Source organism: Ambystoma mexicanum, chromosome 2q (assembly GCF_040938575.1).
Source record: "Ambystoma mexicanum isolate Mex_15411 chromosome 2q, UKY_AmexF1_1, whole genome shotgun sequence".
Taxonomy (NCBI): domain Eukaryota; kingdom Metazoa; phylum Chordata; class Amphibia; order Caudata; family Ambystomatidae; genus Ambystoma; species Ambystoma mexicanum.
This window is the reverse complement of record NC_090924.1, coordinates 337598742-337622623: the sequence shown is the minus strand read 5'-3', so window position 1 is coordinate 337622623 and position 23882 is coordinate 337598742. Positions and strand designations below refer to the sequence as shown.

Below are 23882 nucleotides of genomic sequence, written 5' to 3'. Positions count from 1 at the left end.
TGACGAGTACCTTCATTCAGACCATGGTTTCCCCTTATCAGCTGGTTGACTAGGGTTGGATTCAATAGGGTAGGGCTGTTTTGATTTCATGTTTTGGGTGAAAGCTGGCCTGTTGAGGTTCAAGAGAGCTGTGCTATTGAAAAGAACTTGTCATTGGGATACGCTGGTTTTTTTTCAGTGGTTTGTTTTCTGAAATTTTGGAAATGGTGGGGGGGATAGTCAAAGGACCAGTGGTTGCCCCTGGTGATTCGCTCATGGATGAAGAGGGGGTGATCTCTCGCTTAAGTACTTTTTATTGAAGTATGTGAGTGAGAGGGGGTAAGATGTCTGCTCTGAGCGTTGTGGTGGTACAATGCTGCTGGATAAGAAACCGTTGAAAGGACTTCTGGGTGTAGTGTCCAGGGTAAGTGTGACATCAGTGGCTGATCTGCTAGACTCGTGCGTGTTTGATGCCTGCTTTGGGAAGAGGCACGCTGGACCATTTTGGATGTTGTAACTTTTTCAAAGCACTCTCCAGAAAAGTTGCAAGTCCTTTGTTGTGATGTCTAGGCAGAAGGGGTTTGTAGACTGGTGATAATGCTGAATACCCTGCAAGAGCAATGGTGAGCCTCAAGGTGAATTTGTCTTTTTTGTAGTGATAATGCTTTCGTTTGTGCTATTCTGTCTCTTATTTGAGGTTTTTTCCAAAAAAGGTCCTCTCCAGACGGATTCCACACGAGTTTTTGTGTGTTTGGTCTAAGTGTGTTGTTACACCAGCCATCATTTTCCTCGTGGCTGAGTGCTTTGCCAAGACCAAGAAGGAAATCATTTTTGAGTTTTGTAGGATGCCAAGATTTAAATCTTTCTTTGAGTTACAGTAACAGTTCAGTATCTGTCCTAAAAGTTTGTTTTGTAAGATTGTAGTTATTTGGGTTTGTTTTGTAAGAGTGTAGTTCTTTTTCACTGATCTCTGTTTAGGTTATTGTGGCAGGGATTGTAATTCAGATTTGATGAGCAGGAGCTCAAAGCAGATCCTGGAAATTAGGCATCCCAGTACTCAGGAGCGAGTGCATAGTATGCCACAAATCTAACTTGTGCATGTGATGAAAACTCTAAATTTGTGTCCATTGGATATGATCCCTTAGACGTGTCTTTTATTCTCCTTCACACACACTCCCAAACAAGCAGTATTAATATCCCATAGCCATGCTTGTATGGACCATCTGGCCTAGGCAGTCAAAAGTAGCTCCTGGTAGCTATTGGCATCAAGCTAACCTGGCTCTACCAATCTGCCAGTAGGAACTAAATAGCTCCCAGCAATTTGCAACCCTGTTCTGGGCGCTGCTAGCACTGCAGAGTGGATTGATCGATTATGAAGTGGATGGTTGAGGGGTTGCTCTTCAGGAGGGATGTGAGCAAAGGTGTGCTCTTCTGGCTGTAACTGTAATACATAAGAACATGGCGGCGTTGCTGCTGCACCAACCATGATTAAATGTATGTAACATCTGCTGCCTAACAGCGAAGGCTGAGAACATATGCCTAAGTAACACAGGGGCAAGGGATGCAGGGACATATGGAGAGGTGTTGTTGGTGCTCTCTCCTGTCTCTATGGCAACAGATGCTGTTGTCAGTTGAGCACTGCGCAGCTAGACAAGGGTGTGCTAAAGTATGAGTGAACGCAGTGAAGAATTCATGAAAGGGGGGTGCGATGGAGAAAGGGAGCGCGTGACCGAGCGAGAGAGAAAAGATAGCGTGAGAGAGGGAGAAATGGAAAAAGAGAGGGAAAACAGAGGGAGAGAGGCGAGAGATCGGTCAGATCCTTGAGCAGGCCACCACCACTACTACTAGAGGCATGGCTCGCCTTTCTGCGACTGCCGTGGGTCCTCTGTCATCTGCCCGCCAACCAGGCAGCAGCTGGCATTCCTCCCTACCTGTCTGGGAACAAGAAAGTCTAGTGCCACCCACATAACTGACTTGACGTATCCAACACCTGCACCTGGGCTACTCTTGCCTAACTTTGGAGTGCCATGCTGATGGGAACTCCGTCCCCCTCCCCACTGAGGGCTAACATTGAAAATGTGGGAGAGTTGGATCCTGGCTGGCTCTACACTACAGTTACCAGTATTCCCTGCTGCCACTGCCTGGTACATACCAGAGGGATTCAACCCTGCACACCTACATCCAATTAGCCTCCCTGAAGATTGCTGAGGCATGAAAGCTAGGAGGAGAACATCTTTGGACTGTTTGAACTTACTGCATCTGGGACTCAGAGTAGCACCCCTGCATACATTCTCTAAACTTCTCTGGAAACAAGAAGGAACACAGCCAATGCAGTGCCAGATGCTACAGCTATTTTAATATCAAATCCAAGTCCTCATGCTGTCTAAATTAGTATATATGGTTCATGGTTAAATACATTTTTAATGTTAGGGTGATTGTTGTAAAAAAATGAATGAGCACCAAGCCCGGTGTGTACACTGTACTTCACGATTAAAGCATGCAACTATTTTATCACAGACATATTAGCCAAATATAAAGCTCTGTATTTATCTTGTGTTCCCAAATGCTCTCTGAAGTTATGCAAAACAGCCAGGAACCCTTACTGGTTCTATTTGCCCCTTCTCCTTTATTGTATGGGTATTTTGAAAAAGTACAATAGGGGTGTACTAGACTGGGCATCTGGGAATGAAAACCTTTTATCAGAAAATGTATATGATTCTTCTAGGTTTAGATTATGTGCTTTGTTCAGTAAGACTTTCTTAATGACACCCAGCGGTGAGTAGCTGGTTAGTCAGATGGCTTGCAAAGCGGGCGGTATATATCAGTAACCAGCTGCATTGTATCTGTCCCAGCGTGTCTGCCATCTTTTCTCACTTGCCGGTGTCCTTAAGCCAAGTCACCCCCTTCGCCTTGCCTCCCTTCCTCTCCCGTAGTCCCGCTTCCCCTCACCCCCAATTCTGCGCCACCTCCCAACCTCAATGTACCTCTCTGCCACAGTCTGCTCCTCAGTCCCCTAGAGCTAGAGCAGTGTATGTTACCAGTAGCTAGCATACATCATCATGTCCTCTAATCTGTGGAGTGGGCACTGGCTTCTGTAGGCTGGCACATTGCTGACCCCTGGGCACAAGTGCATTGAAGTACCAGCAGGTTGTGGTGGATATGGGGAGAAATGGGACGTGCCCAACACATGCACATTAGGGAAAAAACGCATTCTAAAAAAATCCCAGTGAACTCTGCTCACATTCCACTAATTAATGAGCTGAACCCCTTCTGGTGAGAGGCATCACCCATGAGTAGGAATTTCAGTGATCTGAACAGACGAGCTTTGCATAGCTCTTAGAAGCGCTTTGAGGAGCGCGAAAAGGAATAAAGAGCTAGGAAAGGACAGAGCAGAAACGGGGAGGGCATGGCCTTAGACATTGAAAAACAATGGAAAGCCATGAAATGGAAGACTCTGGCTCTCTGCCAGCAGCGTCTCCAGCCAGGCCCCCTGTTCCCGTCTAGAAACGTCCTGTTACCTTTTGGATTTCAGTCGAGATGAAGCCGGCGTGTGCTGACGCTCTGAGGAGAGAGGAGAAGAAAGCGCCTGTGCTTTGAAAGGGCTGATGGGCGTTTGATGGTGCGCCAGGCGTGCGTGAGCGGCGTCCGTACTGACATGCGTCACCGTGTCTGCGTGAGGGCAAAGCAGAGCAGGCCGCAGAGGGAGGGTGCCCCCTGCCGACGCAAGGGCGCCTTACTACCCCAGTCCTTGAACTCGTTTTTGTTGTGGAGTACAATGTTGTTAAATAGTGAGACATTTGAACATCGGATTTTTTGAATGTATGATATAGTGCAGGAGACTGACCGTTCTTTTGTTGCTTGTTTTTGCTTTTTGTGTTTCCTTTTCTACTACAAAATGTGGACCAGTCGGGTGAAGTCAGCGACCTCACCATATCATATGATGCGATGTGGTATTTATAACGCGCCTGTACAGTGTTTCTAGGCGCAACAAGCCAAGGAGGGGGAAACAAAGGGAGAACAAAACAACAATCTTACTAGGCCTTGTGTCATTCAGATAGCGCAAGTGCGGGGAAGAGGGAAGGGGAGAAGTGCCAGCAGGGAGAGGAAGGGGGAAGTGCAGTTAACTCACCAGTGCAGCCAGTGGGTGGCTCATAAGTTCAGAGAGAAGGGACTGTAGGGTTGCAGATACAGACCCTTAAGTGTGGGGATAACCATAGAGTTCCGCAGCACTTACGCTCTCCATGGTTTATGCCACAGGTCACTGGGAAGTGATGCTCCTTTCCACAAATTGCTAGTAGACCTGGGGCCAGGTGTAGGAGCTGGCTGCGCCTCAGGGACGCGCTGTTTTTGCACGTGCTCCCTGAACACTTGTGTTGGGGAACCTGTGTAGCTGCGTGTTTCGGGCTCATGCCCAGGGCAGCCACTGACGTTAGTGGCCTGTGCTTCTTCCGCGCTGTGAACAGATGTTCGGGCAGGTTGCAGTGATGTCCAGTAGTTGGTAGGACGACTTCTCGTTGTGTTATCTTTATCCTGCTTTCCCGGTAGCTCGGTTGTCTTTCCTCAGTTTTTTTTTTGGACCAGGAAGAATGTTTCTGATTCGTTTTTATTTCTTTGGGATGTACGCGTCTGACTCTGTCCCTGCCAAGCAGAAGCCTTGAGCGCAATTCCTTGCTTTATCATGTTGCTGACTTTGCATTGCTTGCAGCTGGAAGGACTTGCCACTTTGGGTTGGGGTTGCCAGAGGACTCCATGCCAAGAGGGACACCCTGCCCCACTCCTGTGCTTTGCTTTTGCCTTAGGTTCACTTCAGTCCATTGTATTCCATTGAAGTGACCCAACACTACAACTCCCAGCAGGCAACTGATGGAAAAATTACGCCAGGCACTGGGACTCCTGACGTGGAGACCATCTGGTGCAAGGCGTCTCATACAGGCTGCCGGGGGACTTGGACATTAATTTGGTTTTATTTATTGTTTGCATATGGTGAGTGTAACGGCAGACATTAAATATATGACCCAGTGTCCTCGTGGGCATTACCTGTTCAACTTTGACAGGAATGTGTAACTTCCTGCGCAAGAGAGATCCTGAGACAGGAGGCTCAGGTCGAGATCCCAAATTAAAGAAATGGTTGACCTTTCAGTCCAGCCCACCGAAGGAAGTGTGTAAAAAAGTGTGATATTGTGATGCTTGTTTTGGTGTAGAGCAGTGGGGGACCTTCAAGAATCGGCAGTGGCGGTCCTTCAAGAATCGGCAGTGGGGTAGTGCCATTCCAGGCGTTTTGGGGGGTCCAAGAGGGAAAAGCAGAGCGCATTCAGCTTGGTTCGCCACAGAGCCTATCAGCTCTGAGGCTGGCTGAGCCAAGCCTCTGAAGTGCAAGCACTAGTCTGTGTCTGCAGTGTTAGTGCATGCCCAGGAGCCAAGCCTCTGAAGTGCAAGCACTAGTCTCTGTCTGCAGGGTCAGTGCAGGCCCAGGAGCCAAGCCTCTGAAGTGCCAGCACTGGTCTGTGTCTGCAGAGTCAGTGCATGCTCAGGAGCCAAGCCTCTGAAGTGCAAGCACTAGTCTGTGTCTGCAGGGTCTGTGCAGGCCCAGCAGCCAAGCCTCTGAAGTGGCAGCACTGGTCTGTGTCTGCAGGGTCAGTGTATGCCCAGGAGCCAAGCCTCTGAAGTGCTAGCAGTGGTCTGGGTCTGCAGGGTCAGTGCATGCCCAGGAGCCAAGCCTCTGAAGGGCCAGCACTGGTCTCTCTCTGCAGGGCCAGTGCATGCCCAGGGGCCAAGCCTCTGAAGGGCCAGCACTGGTCTGTGTCTGCAGGGTCAGTGTATGCCCAGGAGCCAAGCCTCTGAAGTGCAAGCACTGGTCTGTGTCTGCAGGGTCAGTGTATGCCCAGGAGCCAAGCCTCTGAAGTGCTAGCAGTGGTCTGGGTCTGCAGGGTCAGTGCATGCCCAGGAGCCAAGCCTCTGAAGGGCCAGCACTGGTCTCTCTCTGCAGGGCCAGTGCATGCCCAGGGGCCAAGCCTCTGAAGGGCCAGCACTGGTCTGTGTCTGCAGGGTCAGTGTATGCCCAGGAGCCAAGCCTCTGAAGTGCCAGCACTGGTCTGTGTCTGCAGGGTCAGTGCATGCCCAGGAGCCCAGCCTCTGAAGTGCAAGCACTGGTCTGTGTCTGCAGGGTCAGTGCATGCCCAGGAGCCAAGCCTCTGAAGTGCAAGCACTAGTCTGTGTCTGCAGGGTCAGTGCATCCCCAGGAGCCAAGCCTCTGAAGTGCAAGCACTAGTCTGTGTCTGCAGGGTCAGTGCACGGCCAGGAGCCAAGCCTCTGAAGTGCCAGTACTCGCCTGTGGCTGCAGGGTCAGTGCAGGGTCAGTGAAAGCCCAGGAGCCAAGCCTCTGAAGTGCCAGCGCTGGTCTGTGTCTGCAGGGTCAGTGCATGCCCAGGAGCAAAGCCTCTGAAGTGCCAGCACTGGTCTGTGTCTGCAGGGTCAGTGCACGCTCAGGAGCCAATCCTCTGAAGTGCCAGCAGTGGTCTGTGTCTGCAGGGCCAGTCCATTCCCAGGAGCCAAGCCTCTGAAGTGCATGCACTAGTCTGTGTCTGTAGGGTCAGTGCAGGCCCGGGAGGCAAGTCTCTGAAGTACAAACACTAGTCTGTGTCTGCAGGGTCAGTGCATCCCCAGGAGCCAAGCCTCTGAAGTGCAAGCACTAGTCTGTGTCTGCAGGGTCAGTGCACGGCCAGGAGCCAAGCCTCTGAAGTGCCAGTACTGGCCTGTGTCTGCAGGGTCAGTGCAGGGTCAGTGAAAGCCCAGGAGCCAAGCCTCTGAAGTGCAAGCACTGGTCTGTGTCTGCAGGGTCAGTGCATGCCCAGGAGCCAAGCCTCTGAAGTGCCAGCAATGGTCTGTGTCTGCAGGGTCAGTGCATGCCCAGGAGCCAAGCCTCTGAAGTGCAAGCACTAGTCTGTGTCTGCAGAGTCAGTGCAGGCCCAGGAGCCAAGCCTCTGAAGTACAAGCACTGGTCTATGTCTGCAGGGTCAGTGCACAGCAAGGAGCCAAGCCTCTGAAGTGCCAGTACTGGCCTGTGTCTGCAGGGTCAGTGCAGGGTCAGTGCAGGCCCAGGAGCCAAGTCTCTGAAGTGCAAGCACTAGTCTGTGTCTGCAGGGTCAGTGCATCCCCAGGAGCCAAGCCTCTGAAGTGCAAGCACTATTCTGTGTCTGCAGGGTCAGTGCACGGCCAGGAGCCAAGCCTCTGAAGTGCCAGTACTGGCCTGTGTCTGCAGGGTCAGTGCAGGGTCAGTGAAAGCCCAGGAGCCAAGCCTCTGAAGTGCATGCACTGGTCTGTGTCTGCAGGGTCAGTGCATGCCCAGGAGCCAAGCCTCTGAAGTGCCAGCAATGGTCTGTGTCTGCAGGGTCAGTGCATGCCCAGGAGCCAAGCCTCGGAAGTGCAAGCACTAGTCTGTGTCTGCAGAGTCAGTGCAGGCCCAGGAGCCAAGCCTCTGAAGTACAAGCACTGGTCTATGTCTGCAGGATCAGTGCACAACAAGGAGCCAAGCCTCTGAAGTGCCAGTACTGGCCTGTGTCTGCAGGGTCAGTGCAGGGTCAGTGCACGCCCAGGAGCCAAGCCTCTGAAATGCCAGCGCTGGTCTGTGTCTGCAGGGTCCGTGCATGCCCAGGAGCCAAGCCTCTGAAGTGCCAGCACTGGTCTGTGTCTGCAGGGTCAGTGCACGCCCAGGAGCCAATCCTCTGAAGTGCCAGCACTGGTCTGCGTCTGCAAGGTCAGTCCATTCCCAGGAGCCAAGCCTCTGAAGTGCAAGCACTAGTCTGTGTCTGCAGGGTCAGTGCAGGCCCAGGAGCCAAGCCTCTGAAGTGCAAGCACTAGTCTGTGTCTGCAGGGTCAGTGCATCCCCAGGAGCCAAGCCTCTGAAGTGCAAGCACTAGTCTGTGTCTGCAGGGTCAGTGCACGGCCAGAAGCCAAGCCTCTGAAGTGCCAGTACTCGCCTGTGGCTGCAGGGTCAGTGCAGGGTCAGTGAAAGCCCAGGAGCCAAGCCTCTGAAGTGCTAGCACTGGTCTGTGTCTGCAGGGTCAGTGCATGCCCAGGAGCCAAGCCTCTGAAGTGCCAGCACTGGTCTGTGTCTGCAGGGTCAGTGCATGCCCAGGAGCCAAGCCTCTGAAGTGCCAGCAGGGACACCCAAGCGTGGTGGGGCACATATCACACGCATGGCTGCTGATAGGCACAGCCCATGAGAAGCCCGCTCCCTTGTTTTGATCCCTTCCAGCCGGCTTCACTGGCTGCGTACTTCCCACTGTGACTTACAAAGCGCTCTGTTGTTTCCTGAAGCTAGTTCTGCACTCAATAAATACCATAATAATAATAATAACAATAATAACATAAAACATGCCTTGGGGACGCAGAGGTTTCATGCCCTGGGCGTCTGCACATGTCTGGGGCTGTTAGCCACTCTCCTAAGGCCTGCTTTGGCTGACAGCGGAGGCAGGTCGCAGGGAGAGAGAGAAATGGCTGCCACATCACTCCCTGCATCAGCGGAAGAGCCAAAGGAGAAGAGGCATGAACTGCAGGAAAGGAAACAAAAATGAGGGGCCCGCCTGACAATGAGAAAAAACTAGCAACAAAAAAAAAAAGTGAGCGTGCGTGTAGATATCAAGGGGAGGCATGGGCGGGGGGTGGGGGGTATGGAGCAGTTCAGTGAGTCCATAAAACTGACATGGAGCAACATTAAAGGTAATGAGATTGACATTAGGAACATGGGGGCAGTGGGAGAGTTCCGGGGCAGTGAGAATGACATGGCAGAAAGCATGGGGCAAAGCTGGCATGCATGGCACTGTTGAGACTTTTATCATATTGCTAATATGCAATTCAGTAGGGCTGTTTGATGTGGATAGGGGTTGGAAATTGCCATTTTGGTGTTTAAATGAGGAGGCTAGCACATTTAACTAAGTTTGAACATAGTTATTTATTATTTTATTTTATTTTGACATTTATATAGCACACACAACCCAGAGGTATCTAGGCGCTTTAACTTAAGAATACGGTTACAGTAAGTGCTTAACATAGCATTTGATGGAAACACGCTTGTAGGTCCTTATCCTGATATTGTTTGGTGCTATGAGAGTCTTAATTGTATTCTGTGGACCACAGGATTTGAATTGCATTTGTATTTTGTATTTGACATTTACAAGACACACACAAATGGATAGGTAACTGGGCGCACTTTCCGGCTTGTGTATCAAGAAGGTGAATGACAAAAAAAGGTAAAAATTAAAAAAAACTTTAAAAAAATGAGAATAAGGTAAAAAACTAAAAAAGCCATATGTTTAGCTTTCGTCTGAAGGAGAGGAGATTATGGGTGAGGCGCAAGTTAACTGCAAGCGAGTTCCACAATAACGCAGCCTGAATGGAGAAGCGTCGTCCTGCGGCTCGAGAGTGGTGGGACCGGGGAAAATCAATCAGCGTTTGGTATGGGGACCTTAGGTTCATAGCTCAAAAATGAGGTTGAAGTCAGCATTTCAGGTAACAATGTAATGCTATAGAGCGTCTTATGTACTATGACCATTTCCTTGAATGTGACTCTTGCAATGAATGGCTATCAATGCAACTCGAACACGATTCTGGTTATATGATGCCTGTGGGGAGCGTTGGTAGAAATCCTTGCTGTGGGTGCAATCTGCACCTGAAGCCGGTTAGTCACATATTTAGGCGCTGCAAAGAATAGTGAATTGCAACAGTCCTTCTAGCCAATAATTACACAGGCGACCACTCTGAGGTGTACATGTGTCAAAACCGGTTTGATCTCTTGATGCAGCATTACATGATATGCTGTCATACTAACAAGCTGAAAGGCATGTAACGTCATGGTTAATTTACCATCAAGGATTACTCCTGATGTCTTACCTTTATCTTGTGGCACAATAAGGTTTCTCGATAACCCTAATTTTGTACAGGCTAAGGGGGTGGAGAGTAAATTATTTTTCATTGAAACAAGAAGGGTTTCAGTTTTGGCAGGTTTTAGGCATACCCAATGTCCTTCATTCATGACTTGGTAATGCCAAAGATGAAATTGATCAAATCAAGGGCTTGTGTGGCCTCACCATCTATGCTAAACACCAACTCTGTATCATCTGTGTGGTTTTCGAAGGAGACATTGGGCCTCATTATGACCTTGGCGGTAGCCAATACAGGCACGGCTGAAGCCGGTGTCATTTTTCTTCTGGCGCCTGTGAATGGGCAATTACCAGGTCATTATGGCCCTGCCAGATCTGGTAATTGCCCATTTGCGGGCGCCGGAAAAAAGATGCTCCCTATTACCATTCGGCCACATAGGGCCGAATGGGAATGGGGAGGTCGGATGCATCGACACTGTTTATAACGGTGCCGGGCAGAAAGGCACCCACGAGCACAACTCGTAGTTTGCTGGTCCAGGATCTATGGTACCGACAAGCTTACCGGTACCGTAGTTCCCAGATCGGCAAACTTATAATGAGTCCCATTGTGACGTAGCAACAGATTGTGGAGTGGTTTGATATGAGTATTAAATAAGAGTTGAAAGAAAGGCACCCTGATCCAGGCTCTGACTGGCCTACAGGGCAATAGGGCAAAGCCCCAACCAAAAATGCAAAATGCGAGTGTTGACCAGTTTTTTTGGTCAACGTTGGCTGCTTTTTGGACCAATGTGGGCCAGTTTGATGAGTTACTTCACTGTGTGGCTATTCGTTTTGACCAGTGTTGCTGAATAAATATTCTTTAAATTGCACAATTTGCATTACATTTTATCAAAAAACTCCCTGTTGGGTACTTTTCAAACAGTGTGTCACAAAAGGAGTGAATTGCCACTTTTTCATTGGTGCCCGAGACATTTTTATGCCCCAGTCTGATCCTGCCCTGCGGAACCCCAAATTTAAGGAGGACCTCCTTTCAAGAAAAAGATTCCAAACAAACTTTATTGACTGGATTGCTCAAAAAGACTCCAATCCACGTTGAGGCATGCCGTGTCATCCCCGCCACATTCCTGAAACCAGAGGAGAGAATCTGGTGGTCAAGGGTGTCAAACACGCCCGATAGACCTAGTAACAGTGGTATGGTCCCCTTCCAAGGACTCCAAACCTGGCTCTTCAGCCAAAGTAATTAGAAACACAATCACTGTCAACAAGCCTCATTTACTAGATCACAACTTGCACTCTACTATACAGATGCTTTCAAATTATGTAACCGTACATAACCAAGGTATTACTAAACTCTGTGACATGATGTAACTCTATGCAAAGCGCTATGCCTGTAACATAATGAAACTTGTAACTAAGGTAACCGCCAATCGTATGTAACCAGTGCCTAGATGCCTCTGGGGTAGGTGCGCTCAACAAATGCCAACATAAATAAATAAACATGAGCCAGCCATCTTGGCCATTATCAAGAATGTGTAACAGCTCGTCTTTTATATTCAGTAGGGCCAGTTTGGTACTACGTTTTTACCTAAAACCCGAATGATAGTCTCCAAATATGTTATGTTCTTCAAGATGCTCTTGGAATTGACAGGTAGCAATTTTGTCAAGTATTTTCATTAAAAAGGTAACATTCACAAGGGGTTCTGTAATTAGAGCTAAGAGTGTGATCAAGGAGAGGCTTCTTATGAAGTGAGGTGATCCACATATATTTAAGATATTGTGGGATTATTTTTCAACAAAAGAGCAGTTTATAAAGTGGGCGATAATGGGTGCTAGCACTTCAATACGCTCTTTCGTAATATATGAGGGACAAGGATCACGTGTGCAAAATGAGGGGTTCATTTTGTGAACGACCGCAATGACCTGTTCGGGTGAAACTTGGGGGAAAGGAAAAAGGACTTATGATTTCTATGGAAACTTTTATTTCACTTTGTTCAGAAGCATTAAAGCTTTCACCTTTTCATCTTTCAAACTGACCTGTGGAACTGGCAGTAGAAACCAAAAAGGTCTGAGTAATAAAAAAAAATACATTCTTACAATAAATTCGATTTCTTAATGTTCAAATGCATATCAGTGATTTTGGACAGAATGCAGACTCGAGTGTATAACACCGTTTCTCAGAAGGTTATATTGAGGTTGGGGCAGGAAAGAGGTTGGCAGGTTTTTCTACAGTTTTAAACCGTTTTTTGTGTGAGTTATTGTCTATTGGATCTGTAAATATTCCTTCTTGGCTTTTAATAGTAAAAACGTCTATTGTTTACGAGTGACCTTCAGTGTTTTATCTAGAGAAGTCATTGGGTTTTTGTGCCATTTGCATTCTAGCTGCAGAATTTGGTCCTTTATGCTTTTATGAGTTGATGGGTGGCATGCTTCGTGTTTATGTTCACCTTTTACTAACTTGAGCTTTCAAGGGGCCACTGTGTTAGCAAGATTGGTACGACGTTGTTACATCGCCAATATATTTTCCGATTGTTTTTTTTGCCAAGAAATGTTAAACAAAGAAACACATGGAAAAATATAGGGGGGTAAGGGTATACAAGGGGTGCGGGTGGGGAATAGGGAGTAAATAATAGGAGAGGGGGTGTTGGGTGAAAGCCCCAAAATATTTTTTTTAAAAACGTGAAGAGTTTTTTCATTAAAACATTTTTGGCAAAAAAACAATCGAAAAAAATAGCTGGGGATGAAAGAACACAGAACTGCAAGAATACAGAAGGTATTTTTGTAGTACAATATTACCACGCTAATTCGAGAGACTGGTCAATACGTTGACTCAAATTTTTGTTAAATACTGGAAGCATTTTTTCTCCAGTCAAAAGTTGAAACTTTCTGTGAGGTAGTTATATAGGCTCTGTTTTCTAGGTTAACTCCAACTTAGGTGTAGAGACAAATATTATTTTATGAGCTGACCAATGTGCAACCTGGTACTGATATTACAGATATCTACGTTCTTGTGTAAAATCCAATCCCGTTACGGGGGCTTAGAGCTCTGGGTTGCCTGATGCCAGGTCTACTAAAGACGACCCAAAGATGCTCGACCTGGTGATCTTCAGGGTCATTATACCCGACATTGAAGTCTCCTGGTATATATACTTGATTGCTTGCTTTAATAATGGCAAGCGTTGCTTCAAGCAGGTCTTCGAGGAAATTAATTAGAGGACTTGGTTGACGATAAACAACAGAAATGTGAAGTGATGGGTGATTCTGGATTAGAAATTTCATGGAAAGCAATTCACAGCCATCTAAACTAGTACAAGGACAAAAGGCAGTATGAAAAGAGGATCTATAAATGCTGGCAATCCCTCCACCTCTACCTGTAAGACAGTTAAAATCTTTAATAACCCAACGGAACGGCTAAGGTGAGGGAGCGGTCAGGGTGGGATTGCATCCAGGTTTCCGTGATGGCCCGCCTGTCTAAGTTGTTTAGTCTGATAAGGTCTGAGCTCTCTAAAGCATGCTTAGGGATCTTCAATTGAGAATGGCAGATGGCCATAAAAAGTGAATTTCTTGGTTGTCTAGTAAGAGTTCTTGGGAGGAGTCCTTCGGGAAGTGACTATTCGGGTGACTAAAGGAAATATATACGTTCCAAGATGCCATTGGTTCGGGGAGCCTGCGAATGGCGTAAGTGGCATGAAGAAAGGATCGGACCCTGAGAGTGAGAGTCACTCTCTATTTGGTTCTTCGGGTCTTCATCACTGTGGTTAATTGCCAATGGGTTTTCTTATTTGGGGGATTAACCCTCAATGGGAGTCGTGTTGCAAGCGAGCGGGTTATTAGGATTCATAGTTGGCTTCCAGACTAGCCAGGTTCACATATCTGCTCAGCACCATCAATACTCTGGACACTGGTGACAGCAATTATAAATTAAGAAGGGCCATTTATAACCCTATCACACGAGCGAAGTCAGTATAAAAGAGACTTTTGATATGACCCCTGAAGCACGGGAGACCTGAAAGGAGGGGCGTGCGCAAAGTCAGTGCACCTTCCCCCGCAAAGCAGAGGAGTCTGGGAAACGCAGTCTCATTGAAAGGAACAGACTCTGAATAGCCGTTGCCCGGTGTGGCGCAGCGTGAAATGAAGCCGCCAATGAATGCAAGACAATAAATGTCAAATATAATCACCAATCTCTTAAGGGTTAATCAGGGCCTGAGGCCCCAGTAAGGAAATTAATCCTATTCAGTTAATGCAGGCTGCAATAAGTGTGAAGTGCAATTTAAAATTCTATAAAAGCACAATTGATACATAGTGTCCATGTGTGTGAAACTAATCTCGCGCCTAGGCAAGTCTTTTGAGCCAGAAGGGCTCAGATAGATGGCGCAAAGTCAATGTATCTTCCCCAACAGAGGAGTCTAGGAAATGCAGTTGCCCACTTAGGAAAGTTAAAATATCACAATTACAGTATAATTTGTTATAATGGTGTCACTTCTACAACCATTTGCAATCAGCATTGTTCCCAGTGTAGCGGTGGCGCCCTGTATAAGGCGCTACGTGAGAGACATGGCAGAATTGCATATCTGTCCACCATGCATCCAGTATTTCTCAGGCATATGGCATTTGTTGTGGTAAGCGGGTCCTTATGCTGTACGTGGCCTGGCATCAGAAGTACTGGAATGTACCATGTGCCCCTCTGCAGATTTGCCTGGAATTGCTATTGTTTTTTTCAAATCCAGCTATTAAATGCACCATTTGCCCATTTTTAGATTCCAGTTCCTCTGAGTGGTTTCAGGCTAACTCGTTGCGTATCACTCACAGTTATCATCAGGTAACAGGAGTAACCACAGGGTCGTGCATGAAAAATTGGTCACGCCAGGTATCCTCGCCGGTGCGTCATAGGAGCTATGTCAGACCACTGTCAGACATATGAAGTGGGAGGTCAAAAATGAGCAAGCCGGGTTCATATAATCCAAGGGGAACAATCGAGGGAGGCAGGCGTCGGGAGCAGGGTCGGACTGGGCCATACATTTGTCTCGGGCACCAATGAAAAAGTGTCACGTCTCGGCTAAATTGGAAACTGCCTTGGCGATTGTCTGAGCGCTATCCGGCACGTAAAACCCTTTGAAACTACAACTCCCACAACTCTTGCTATTATAGCCACGTGACATACACGCATGACGTTGCTGTGTTTTCATTTGTTGTGAACTGCATTTAACTCCCGTCTATCCGGAGATCGAGTGCTCCTAAGCTGTTGTTAGTTACGAGCTCTGTTCCCGGACTCCTGTTTGAATCCTTGACTACCCGGCGCTCGAATCAAGTTATTGTCTCTGCCTTGTCCTTGTCTGCCTCCCGACGCCTGCCTCCCTCGATTGTTCCCCTTGGATTATATGAACCCGGCTTGCTCATTTTTGACCTCCCACTTCTTAATCCTTAAGTTTTGGTGACCTGATAACCCGAACATTTCCTTGTCCACTCCTGTTACTTTGAACACTTTTGGAACGCTCTGCTGTTTACCCTTTGGATTGCTTTGAACCTTTTTGGGACGCTCTGCTGTTTACACTTTGGATTGCTTTGAACCTTTTTGGGACGCTCTGCTGCATTGACTCTGGATTGCTTTGAACACTTTTTGGAACGCTCTGCTGCTTTCATCGTGGTGTTCCTAAGATACTGGCACACCTTCCCTTCACCAGACATCCTCCTTGTTTTCTGCACTTCAATACTAGTAGTTTACTGGTATATTGTTCCTACGGAGCAGGAAAGAGTGGGTAATTGTGGGCGGTGTTGGCTGTTTGTTCTCCGGCACTACTTGGCTGCATTTACTGAACAACTGTTTTGTTCTTTGTCCCTCTAGCTCTGACGATTCTGCTCCGGCCTTTTCACTCAAGCCCCCGGCCTGCCAGGTGTATTGATCCCTGTAGGCTGTGCTCTTGGGAGGGAAGTCTTTGGCACATCACCATAAAGACTCCAGATTCCTTGAGTGAAAGGAACTTCCCCAGAAGAGTGGGGAAGTATTATCTGCAACGACCAGAAAACAATCTCTGAGTTGTGACAGATTTAGGAGCCTTACAAAATGCCTATTGGTTATGGAGGCTGCATCAGACCCAATGGCGGCTCTCATGCAGGCTTTTTCTGCCTTGCGTACCGATATGGCATCCGCCCATGTGACCTTACATCAACGCATGGATGTATTACAGAGCTTCGTGCAGCCATTACCCCATGATGAGGAATTCGGTGATGCCGCTGCAGCAACACCTCCTCCTGTACTCCCCCCAGCTCCAGCTCCAGCTCCAGTTGTCCTTCCTGGGCCCTTTCCTTTGGCCCCGCCCGAACGCTTTTTGGGGGATCCCAAGGCGTATCGGACTTTCGTGAACCAATGTCGCCTTCACTTTCTTTGTCGTCCCTTGGCGTTCCCAGACACTACCACTAAGGCGGCCTTCGTTCTCTCCCATTTAGGTGGCACTGCCGCAGCATGGGCTAATCCTTTGCTGGAAGCTAATGATCCGGCTCTTTATGACTTCGATAGGTTAATTCAATCCATGAACAGTGTTTTTGATATGCGATACAAAGCACAAACTTCGGATTTGGAATTCTTGGCTATTAATCAAGGCAAGACGGATCTCTTGACCTACCTGGCTCGTTTCAACCAGTTGGCGGCTGAGACCACGTGGCCAGAACAAAAGAAAGCGGCTGTTTTCTATAAAGGTTTGTCGGATGATCTAAAAGATGCCTTATCAGTGGTGCCCGCCCTTCCACCTGGTTTTCCTGAGTTGCTCGACCTGGTTCTTCAGGTTGATGCTCGGATTCGGCAAAGACGGGGCGAACGTCGGTATCCTGATATTCGTACCTCTTCCCGACCAGATGGCACTACTCCTGTTTCTCAAAGCAAAGCCGAACCCATGCAAATTGGGGCCATCAGGGGTCCATTATCCAAAGCTGAACGAGAGAAACGGGTACTGAATAACCTATGTTTCTATTGTGGCCAGTCAGGCCATAATATTCGTTTGTGTCCTAAAAGACCCGCCAAACCGGCGGGAAACACCAGGACTCGTCCGTAAACCGGGCCTTTAGGATGAGTCAAATGTACCCGGGCTCGGATGAGTGTTTTCCGTCTTCACATGTTTATCTTATTATGTGCTTCAAGGCCCCTGGCATCAAATCGTTTTCCAAACCTGTAATGATAGACTCAGGGGCTATTGGGAATTATATGGATTCTAGGTTGGCCGAACATTACGGACTACCCATAATTCCCAAAATCCGACCTGAGGACATACATGCTGTAAACGGTTCCCGTTTGGTATCTGGGCAAGTTACGGAGCAAACGACTTCACTACAAATGTCCACCTTACAAGGTCATTCAGAATCCATCACCTTTGACCTTATTACGTCCCCCCAGTTTGGTATGATTCTGGGTCTTTCTTGGCTGCAAACCCATAATCCTGTAATTGATTGGGTTGAACAAACCATGCGGTTCTCTTCCTCTTTTTGCATACAGAAATGCCTTAGGTCTCACGAGGCAGCAGCCTTCTCTCCCTGCCTGGCCCTGGTGACTAGTGTTCCTTCCATCAGTGCCTTATCCTCTATCCCGGTCCCTGTACTTCCATTGGAATACCGAGAGTTCTCGGATGTGTTCGATAAAGGCTTGTCAGAAAAACTGCCTCCACACAGAGATTATGACTGCCCCATTGATCTCATACCTGGGGCAGTCATTCCACACGGCCGTATCTACTCACTTACTCAAAAGGAAGAAGAACACCTGCGAGACTATGTGGACAATGCTTTGCGCTTGGGACACATACGTCCGTCCCGTTCACCAGCGGCCTCCCCGATATTCTTCGTACCTAAGAAGGAAGGGGATTTACGCCCCTGTGTGGATTATCGTGCCCTCAATAATGTCACGATCAAAAACCAGTATCCACTGCCGCTTATCACGGAGCTCCTTGATAAAATGACCTCCTCTACTATCTTCACCAAGTTGGACTTACAGGGAGAATACAACTTGGTGAGGATACGTAAGGGGGATGAATGGAAAACCGCATTCAAGACGAAATTCGGGCTTTATGAATATTGTGTAATGCCGTTTGGGCTTTGCAATGCCCCAGCGACGTTCCAACACTTTGTGAACGATATTTTCAGGGACTTGTTGGATTGTTACGTCGTAGTATATTTGGACGACATCCTGATATATTCAGAATCCTTGTCTCAACACATACAACATGTACGCTCTGTCCTACTCCGTCTAAGAGAGCACTCCCTCTTTGCAAAACTGGAGAAGTGTGTGTTCCATGCATCGTCTGTAGAGTTCCTGGGGTTTCAAATTTCTCAAAAGGGAGTACTTATGTGCACCTCCAAGGTCTGGGCAGTAATGGATTGGCCTGTCCCGACTTCAGTAAAAGCCCTTCAATCATTCTTGGGTTTTTCTAACTTCTACAGACGTTTCATCGCTTCCTTTTCCGAATTAGTTGCGCCACTAACTCGGTTGACTAGTCCGAACGTCCCTTTCCTTTGGGATGATCAAGCGCAATCTGCATTTCACAAATTGAAGGAGGCTTTTACCACCGCTCCCGTCTTGCAGCACCCTAATCCATCTCTTCCATTTATCGTGGAAGCCGATGCCTCTGCAATTGCAGTGGGGGCCATCCTGTCGCAAATTTGTCCAGCTACCCATCGACTACATCCGTTGGCTTTCCATTCTCGGAAACTCACGTCAGCCGAACGTAATTATACGATCATGGAGAGAGAATTACTGGCGATTAAGGTGGTGTTTAAAGAGTGGAGACACCATCTATTAGGTGCTAGGCACCCCATTACTGTGTATACGGACCATCGGAATCTTCAAGCATTGTCCCATGTGAAATGCACCAATGCTAGGCAAATACGGTGGCATTTGTTTTTTACCATGTTTGATTTCACGGTGACATATCGCCCCAGTCCATTACATGGAAAGGCAGACGCGTTATCTCGTATTGGTACAGATATGGAAACTACGAAGCAGTCAACCCCAGTATTACCCTCATGGACGGTAGTATGTGTTTGTTTGGTTTCTCCGTCCATCATAGATGGGTTAAGGAGATGGGCTAAGGACCATGATCCTATTCTTAAAGAGATGGACACCGAACTCATCACCGGTCTTCCATATGTTAAAGGTCTACTATACCTGCCTGATAATCAAACTCGGCGAAAAGCTCTCGAATGGTCCCATGATCTCCCGTTGGCAGCTCACCCTGGTCAGGCCAAAACCTATGATCTTCTCCACCGATGGTGCTGGTGGCCTGGTATGAAGAAGGACACCAAACAATATGTCTCCAAGTGTGCCGTATGTACACAGTGCAAAAGACAACCAGGCAAACCCGTAGGTCTTCTAATAAGCATGCCATTACCCCCGTATCCGCGGCATACAGTCACCCTTGATTTTGTGGTGGAACTCCCTTGTATCGGGGGCATGTCCACCATTCTTGTGGTTGTGGATGTTTTCACCAAAATGGCACGATTTATACCGTGCTCGGGAATACCTACTGCTTCTATGTTAGCGAGTCTGTTTTTTGACCATGTGGTACGTTTTTTTGGACTTCCTACGGTTCTGATTTCTGACCGAGGGTCTCAATTTACCTCGCGCTTTTGGCGCTCCCTCACTTCCTCCTTGGGTATCGATGCCCGCTTGTCCTCGGCCTACCATCCTCAGACGGATGGCCAGACTGAACATACCAATGGCCCTATGGAACAGTTTCTTCGCTGTCTGTGTCTGCAACATCAATCTAACTGGTTCACGCTACTAGGTGCAGCAGAATTTGCCTATAACAACTCTATACATTCATCAATTGGTTGCTCTCCATTTTATGCTTTATATGGTCTGCACCCAAGGACTCTGGCGCCTGTCTTGCCTTCTTTAAAGCAGTTTCCCACAGCTAATGCCGTGAAGGATTCCTTGCTTGCCATCCATAAATCAGTGTTATCCCATTTACAAGCTGTGCAACGTCGTACCAAAATGCAGGCTGACAAGCGACGTGCACCGGCTCCTTCGTATTCTTGTGGTGACCGTGTATGGCTCTCTACAAAACATCTGGCCATTAAGGGTAAAAGGAAACTGTTGCCATGTTACCTGGGTCCTTATGCGATTCTACGGTGCCTTAACCCTGTCACTGTTTGTCTAGAGATTCCATCTCCTTGGCGGGTGCACCCGGTATTCCATGTCTCCTTGCTTCGCCCTTTTGTACCTGGCACGCGGTTACCTGCTGTCCCTACCCCAGTTAACGTCTATGGAGAGGACGAGTATGAGGTGTGTGCAATCATGGACACTCGCCTATGTCGTGGGGTTCGGTCTTACCTGATTGATTGGAAGGGGTATGGTCCAGAGGAGAGGTCCTGGGAACCGGCCTCTAATTTGAACGCACCCCGTTTGTTACGTGCCTTTTGGTCTCAACGCTTGCGAAGGCTCAGGAGAGGGCGCTCTTTGTGGAGGGGTACTGTCACGTCTCGGCTAAATTGGAAACTGCCTTGGCAATTGTCTGAGCGCTATCCGGCACGTAAAACCCTTTGAAACTACAACTCCCACAACTCTTGCTATTATAGCCACGTGACATACACGCATGACGTTGCTGTGTTTTCATTTGTTGTGAACTGCATTTAACTCCCGTCTATCCGGAGATCGAGTGCTCCTAAACTGTTGTTAGTTACGAGCTCTGTTCCCGGACTCCTGTTTGAATCCTTGACTACCCGGCGCTCAAATCAAGTTATTGTCTCTGCCTTGTCCTTGTCTGCCTCCTGACGCCTGCCTCCCTCGATTGTTCCCCTTGGATTATATGAACCCGGCTTGCTCATTTTTGACCTCCCACTTCTGAATCCTTAAGTTTTGGTGACCTGATAACCCGAACATTTCCGTAAGGGAAATAGCGTGAAGTGAACGCCCGCTTCCCTGATCATTTCATTCCTTTCCTTGTCCACTCCTGTTACTTTGAACACTTTTGGGACGCTCAGCTGTTTACACTTTGGATTGCTTTGAACCTTTTTGGGACGCTCTGCTGTTTACACTTTGGATTGCTTTGAACCTTTTTGGGACGCTCTGCTGCATTGACTCTGGATTGCTTTGAACACTTTTTTGGAACGCTCTGCTGCTTTTAATGTGGTGTTCCTAGGATACTGGCACACCTTCCCTTCACCAGACATCCTCCTTGTTTTCTGCACTTCGATACTAGTAGGTTACTGGTATATTGTTCCTACGGAGCAGGTAAGAGTGGGTAATTGTGGGCGGTGTTGGCTGTTTGTTCTCCGGCACTACTTGGCTGCATTTCCTGAACAACTGTTTTGTTCTTTGTCCCTCTAGCTCTGACTATTCTGCTCCGGCCTTTTCACTCAAGCCCCCGGCCTGCCTGGTGTATTGATCCCTGTAGGCTGAGCTCTTGGGAGGGAAGTCTTTGGCACATCACCATAAAGACCCCAGATTCCTTGAGTGAAAGGAACTTCCCCAGAAGAGTGGGGAAGTATTATCTGCAACGACCAGAAAACAATCTCTGAGCTGTGACAAAAAGTGACCCACAATTACAAATGGCTGTTCATTCCTTTTGTGACACTGTTTGAATAAAAAACCAAGGGGGAGGTTTTTTTGGATAAAGTGTGGGGAAAACTGCGCTTTAAAAAAAATATTTATTCAGCAACACTGGTCAAAACTACTAGACGCAGAGTGAATTAACTCATATACTGGCCCAAATTGGCCAAACGAGTGGGCCACTCTGACCAGAAAAACTGACACACACCAGCATTTTGTGTTTTTGGTTCGGCCTTGGGTCTATTGCCCTATGAGCCAGTCCGAGCCTGCAGACCAGTAGACTGATGAAACTTTGTTGTACTTACAGCCTGATTCATGGAATTATTTGCGTGAAAAACGCAGATTTGTGCGCCTTTCTTCCCGAAAATCCCCATACATCAAACAGGGATTTTCGGGCAGAAAGGCGAGCAAATCTGCGTTTTTCACGCAAATAATTCCATGAATCAGGTTGCAAATTTCAAAAGACTAAGAATGAAAAATGATGGAGCAACCCAATCCACTCCGTCCGTGACATCCACTCCATATCTTCGATCGATTCCAAGGTTGGTTGGAAGGCCGGACCACAACTGCACGAAAAATGTAAAATATGTGTATTTTGCTGCATGTGTGTAGTGTGTGTCAGATGTATGTATGTGAGTGTTGGGTGAATGAGAAGTGATGTGATGTGTGTTTTTGAATGTTCTGTGTGCGTGGGTGTGTGCCTGTGTAGAGAATGCAATGAGTGGATGTAAGAGAAGGTGTGAGTGACTGGTGGGTGAATGAGTATGAATGTGGTAGTGTGTGTTTGAATATTGTTGGTGGGTGTGTGTGTGTGTGCCTGAGTGGTGAATGCAGTATGAATGAATGTGAAAGGGGATGTATCGGTGAGTGACAGGTGGATGAAAGGGGATGCATGAGTGCATGTGTGTCTAAGGCCCTAGGAGACTGGGGATCACTAGAGCATTTTTTACACAACCTTTATTGACTTTGCATGTTTTAGTGGTATTTTCAGGCAAAGCCAAGTTCATGAGTGTAATTACCTGGCTATACTGGCATTTTGGTGCAGTCAGTCTAGTCATTGCTTACTGTGGCATGACTTTATTACTTATTCTGTATTTAAACAACGATGGTTGAGATTTACTGTCCGCATTCAAGTTGAATATGTAGGATGTTTAAAATGCCAATTATCAGTATTTCATTATCAGTTTTTCGAATAAGCCACGTCTGGACCGACACCAATTGGGCCACTCTTGGGCCTCAGTTATAACTGGATCATCATCTAATTATATGTAGCGGGGTGTCTAATGGGCGATGCTCATACCTTTTTAGACTACTGGAGTAAGCTTTTAATTGCTCTAAAACTGGTCCGCATCTTTGCAGTCCTTTTAACTTACTGCCCCACACAAACAAAAAATGTTTTTCTTTCGGACAGAATGGCTAATTAAGTAACATATTTAGTAAAACTCACCAGTTAGTTTTGATTTTATAAGGTGCACATGCTGAGGAGCGCGAATGCTTTCTAGTGAACGCGTATATATTGCCACAGTTTAGCAGTTTTAATAAGAAGGAACCGCCGCATAGTTAAGGAGGCTTGCTGCCACGACAACAAGTAATAAAGACCCAATGTCAGTAGACCCTTGGAGTCTTGTCGCTATGACAACCAGCAACACAAACGCAACGCCACGTAAACAGGTAACGTCTTGCACAAGAACGTTTCCAGGACAACGTTCGTGCTAAACCTGAACAGACCGTGGCCAAATGAAGACTGCGGCGAACTGTATCCCTCAGACTATTACAGCGCTTTTAGGTAGGTAGACATTGAATGCACATTTATGCCCGCATTGTTTCTGATGGCAAGTAATTGAAAGTCATTTTTTGAAACGCAGCTTTTTACTATCCGGCAGGCGGGTACATACACGTCCTGGTGCTGCAGACACAGCGAACAGCCACACACGTATTTGCCCTAATAAGATCTTTTGTGAAAGTGCCATCGAGAATAACCTCCACTTTAATCTATTACAACAAAAGAAAGTTCTAACTCTCTATAAGGTAAGAATAGTACGAACTATACAATTTCTCTGAGCAGCTTTCCTCATATATAGCTAATTAAGTATCATACATATTTTATATTCTTTCCAGAGAGGATTGTTGAAGGGTAGTTGTAATAGAGGAATGACTCTACATAGGCTGTACGGGTAACAGGAACAGTTACACACGTTCACATATGAGTTTGTCATATACCAGCACGCATGATCAGACATGCGTGACATGTATATTTCAACTGCCATTCTGTGGAATGTAACATCATATTGTCATAAATCAAATAATGGTTAGTTAGCGGATCATTTTACCTACATGACTAAGCTTTAATGTTTTACAGATGCGAGGCTCCCTACAATTGATGCAGAAATTAGAATGATGTTTTTGATACATATCAACTTGTGAAACAAAGGCGCTATTTTGTTTGATGATAATGAAAATATCACTGTGATGAATAAGTGACAAGGACAGATACAATT

At 47.2% G+C, this 23882-nt stretch overlaps 1 protein-coding gene and 1 long non-coding RNA gene across 7 annotated transcripts in view; one reads left to right on the top strand and one right to left on the bottom strand.

The window, feature by feature from the left end:
• LOC138568945 (uncharacterized) overlaps positions 1-3601 on the bottom strand; it is a 43497-nt gene extending 39896 nt beyond the window's left edge. The window contains exon 1 of the long non-coding RNA XR_011303016.1: positions 3498-3601. This is a non-coding gene — a long non-coding RNA (uncharacterized lncRNA). The remainder of the gene's footprint in view (positions 1-3497) is intronic.
• CASKIN1 (CASK interacting protein 1) overlaps positions 1-23882 on the top strand; it is a 1401469-nt gene that overhangs the window by 323207 nt on the left and 1054380 nt on the right. The window lies entirely within an intron of this gene.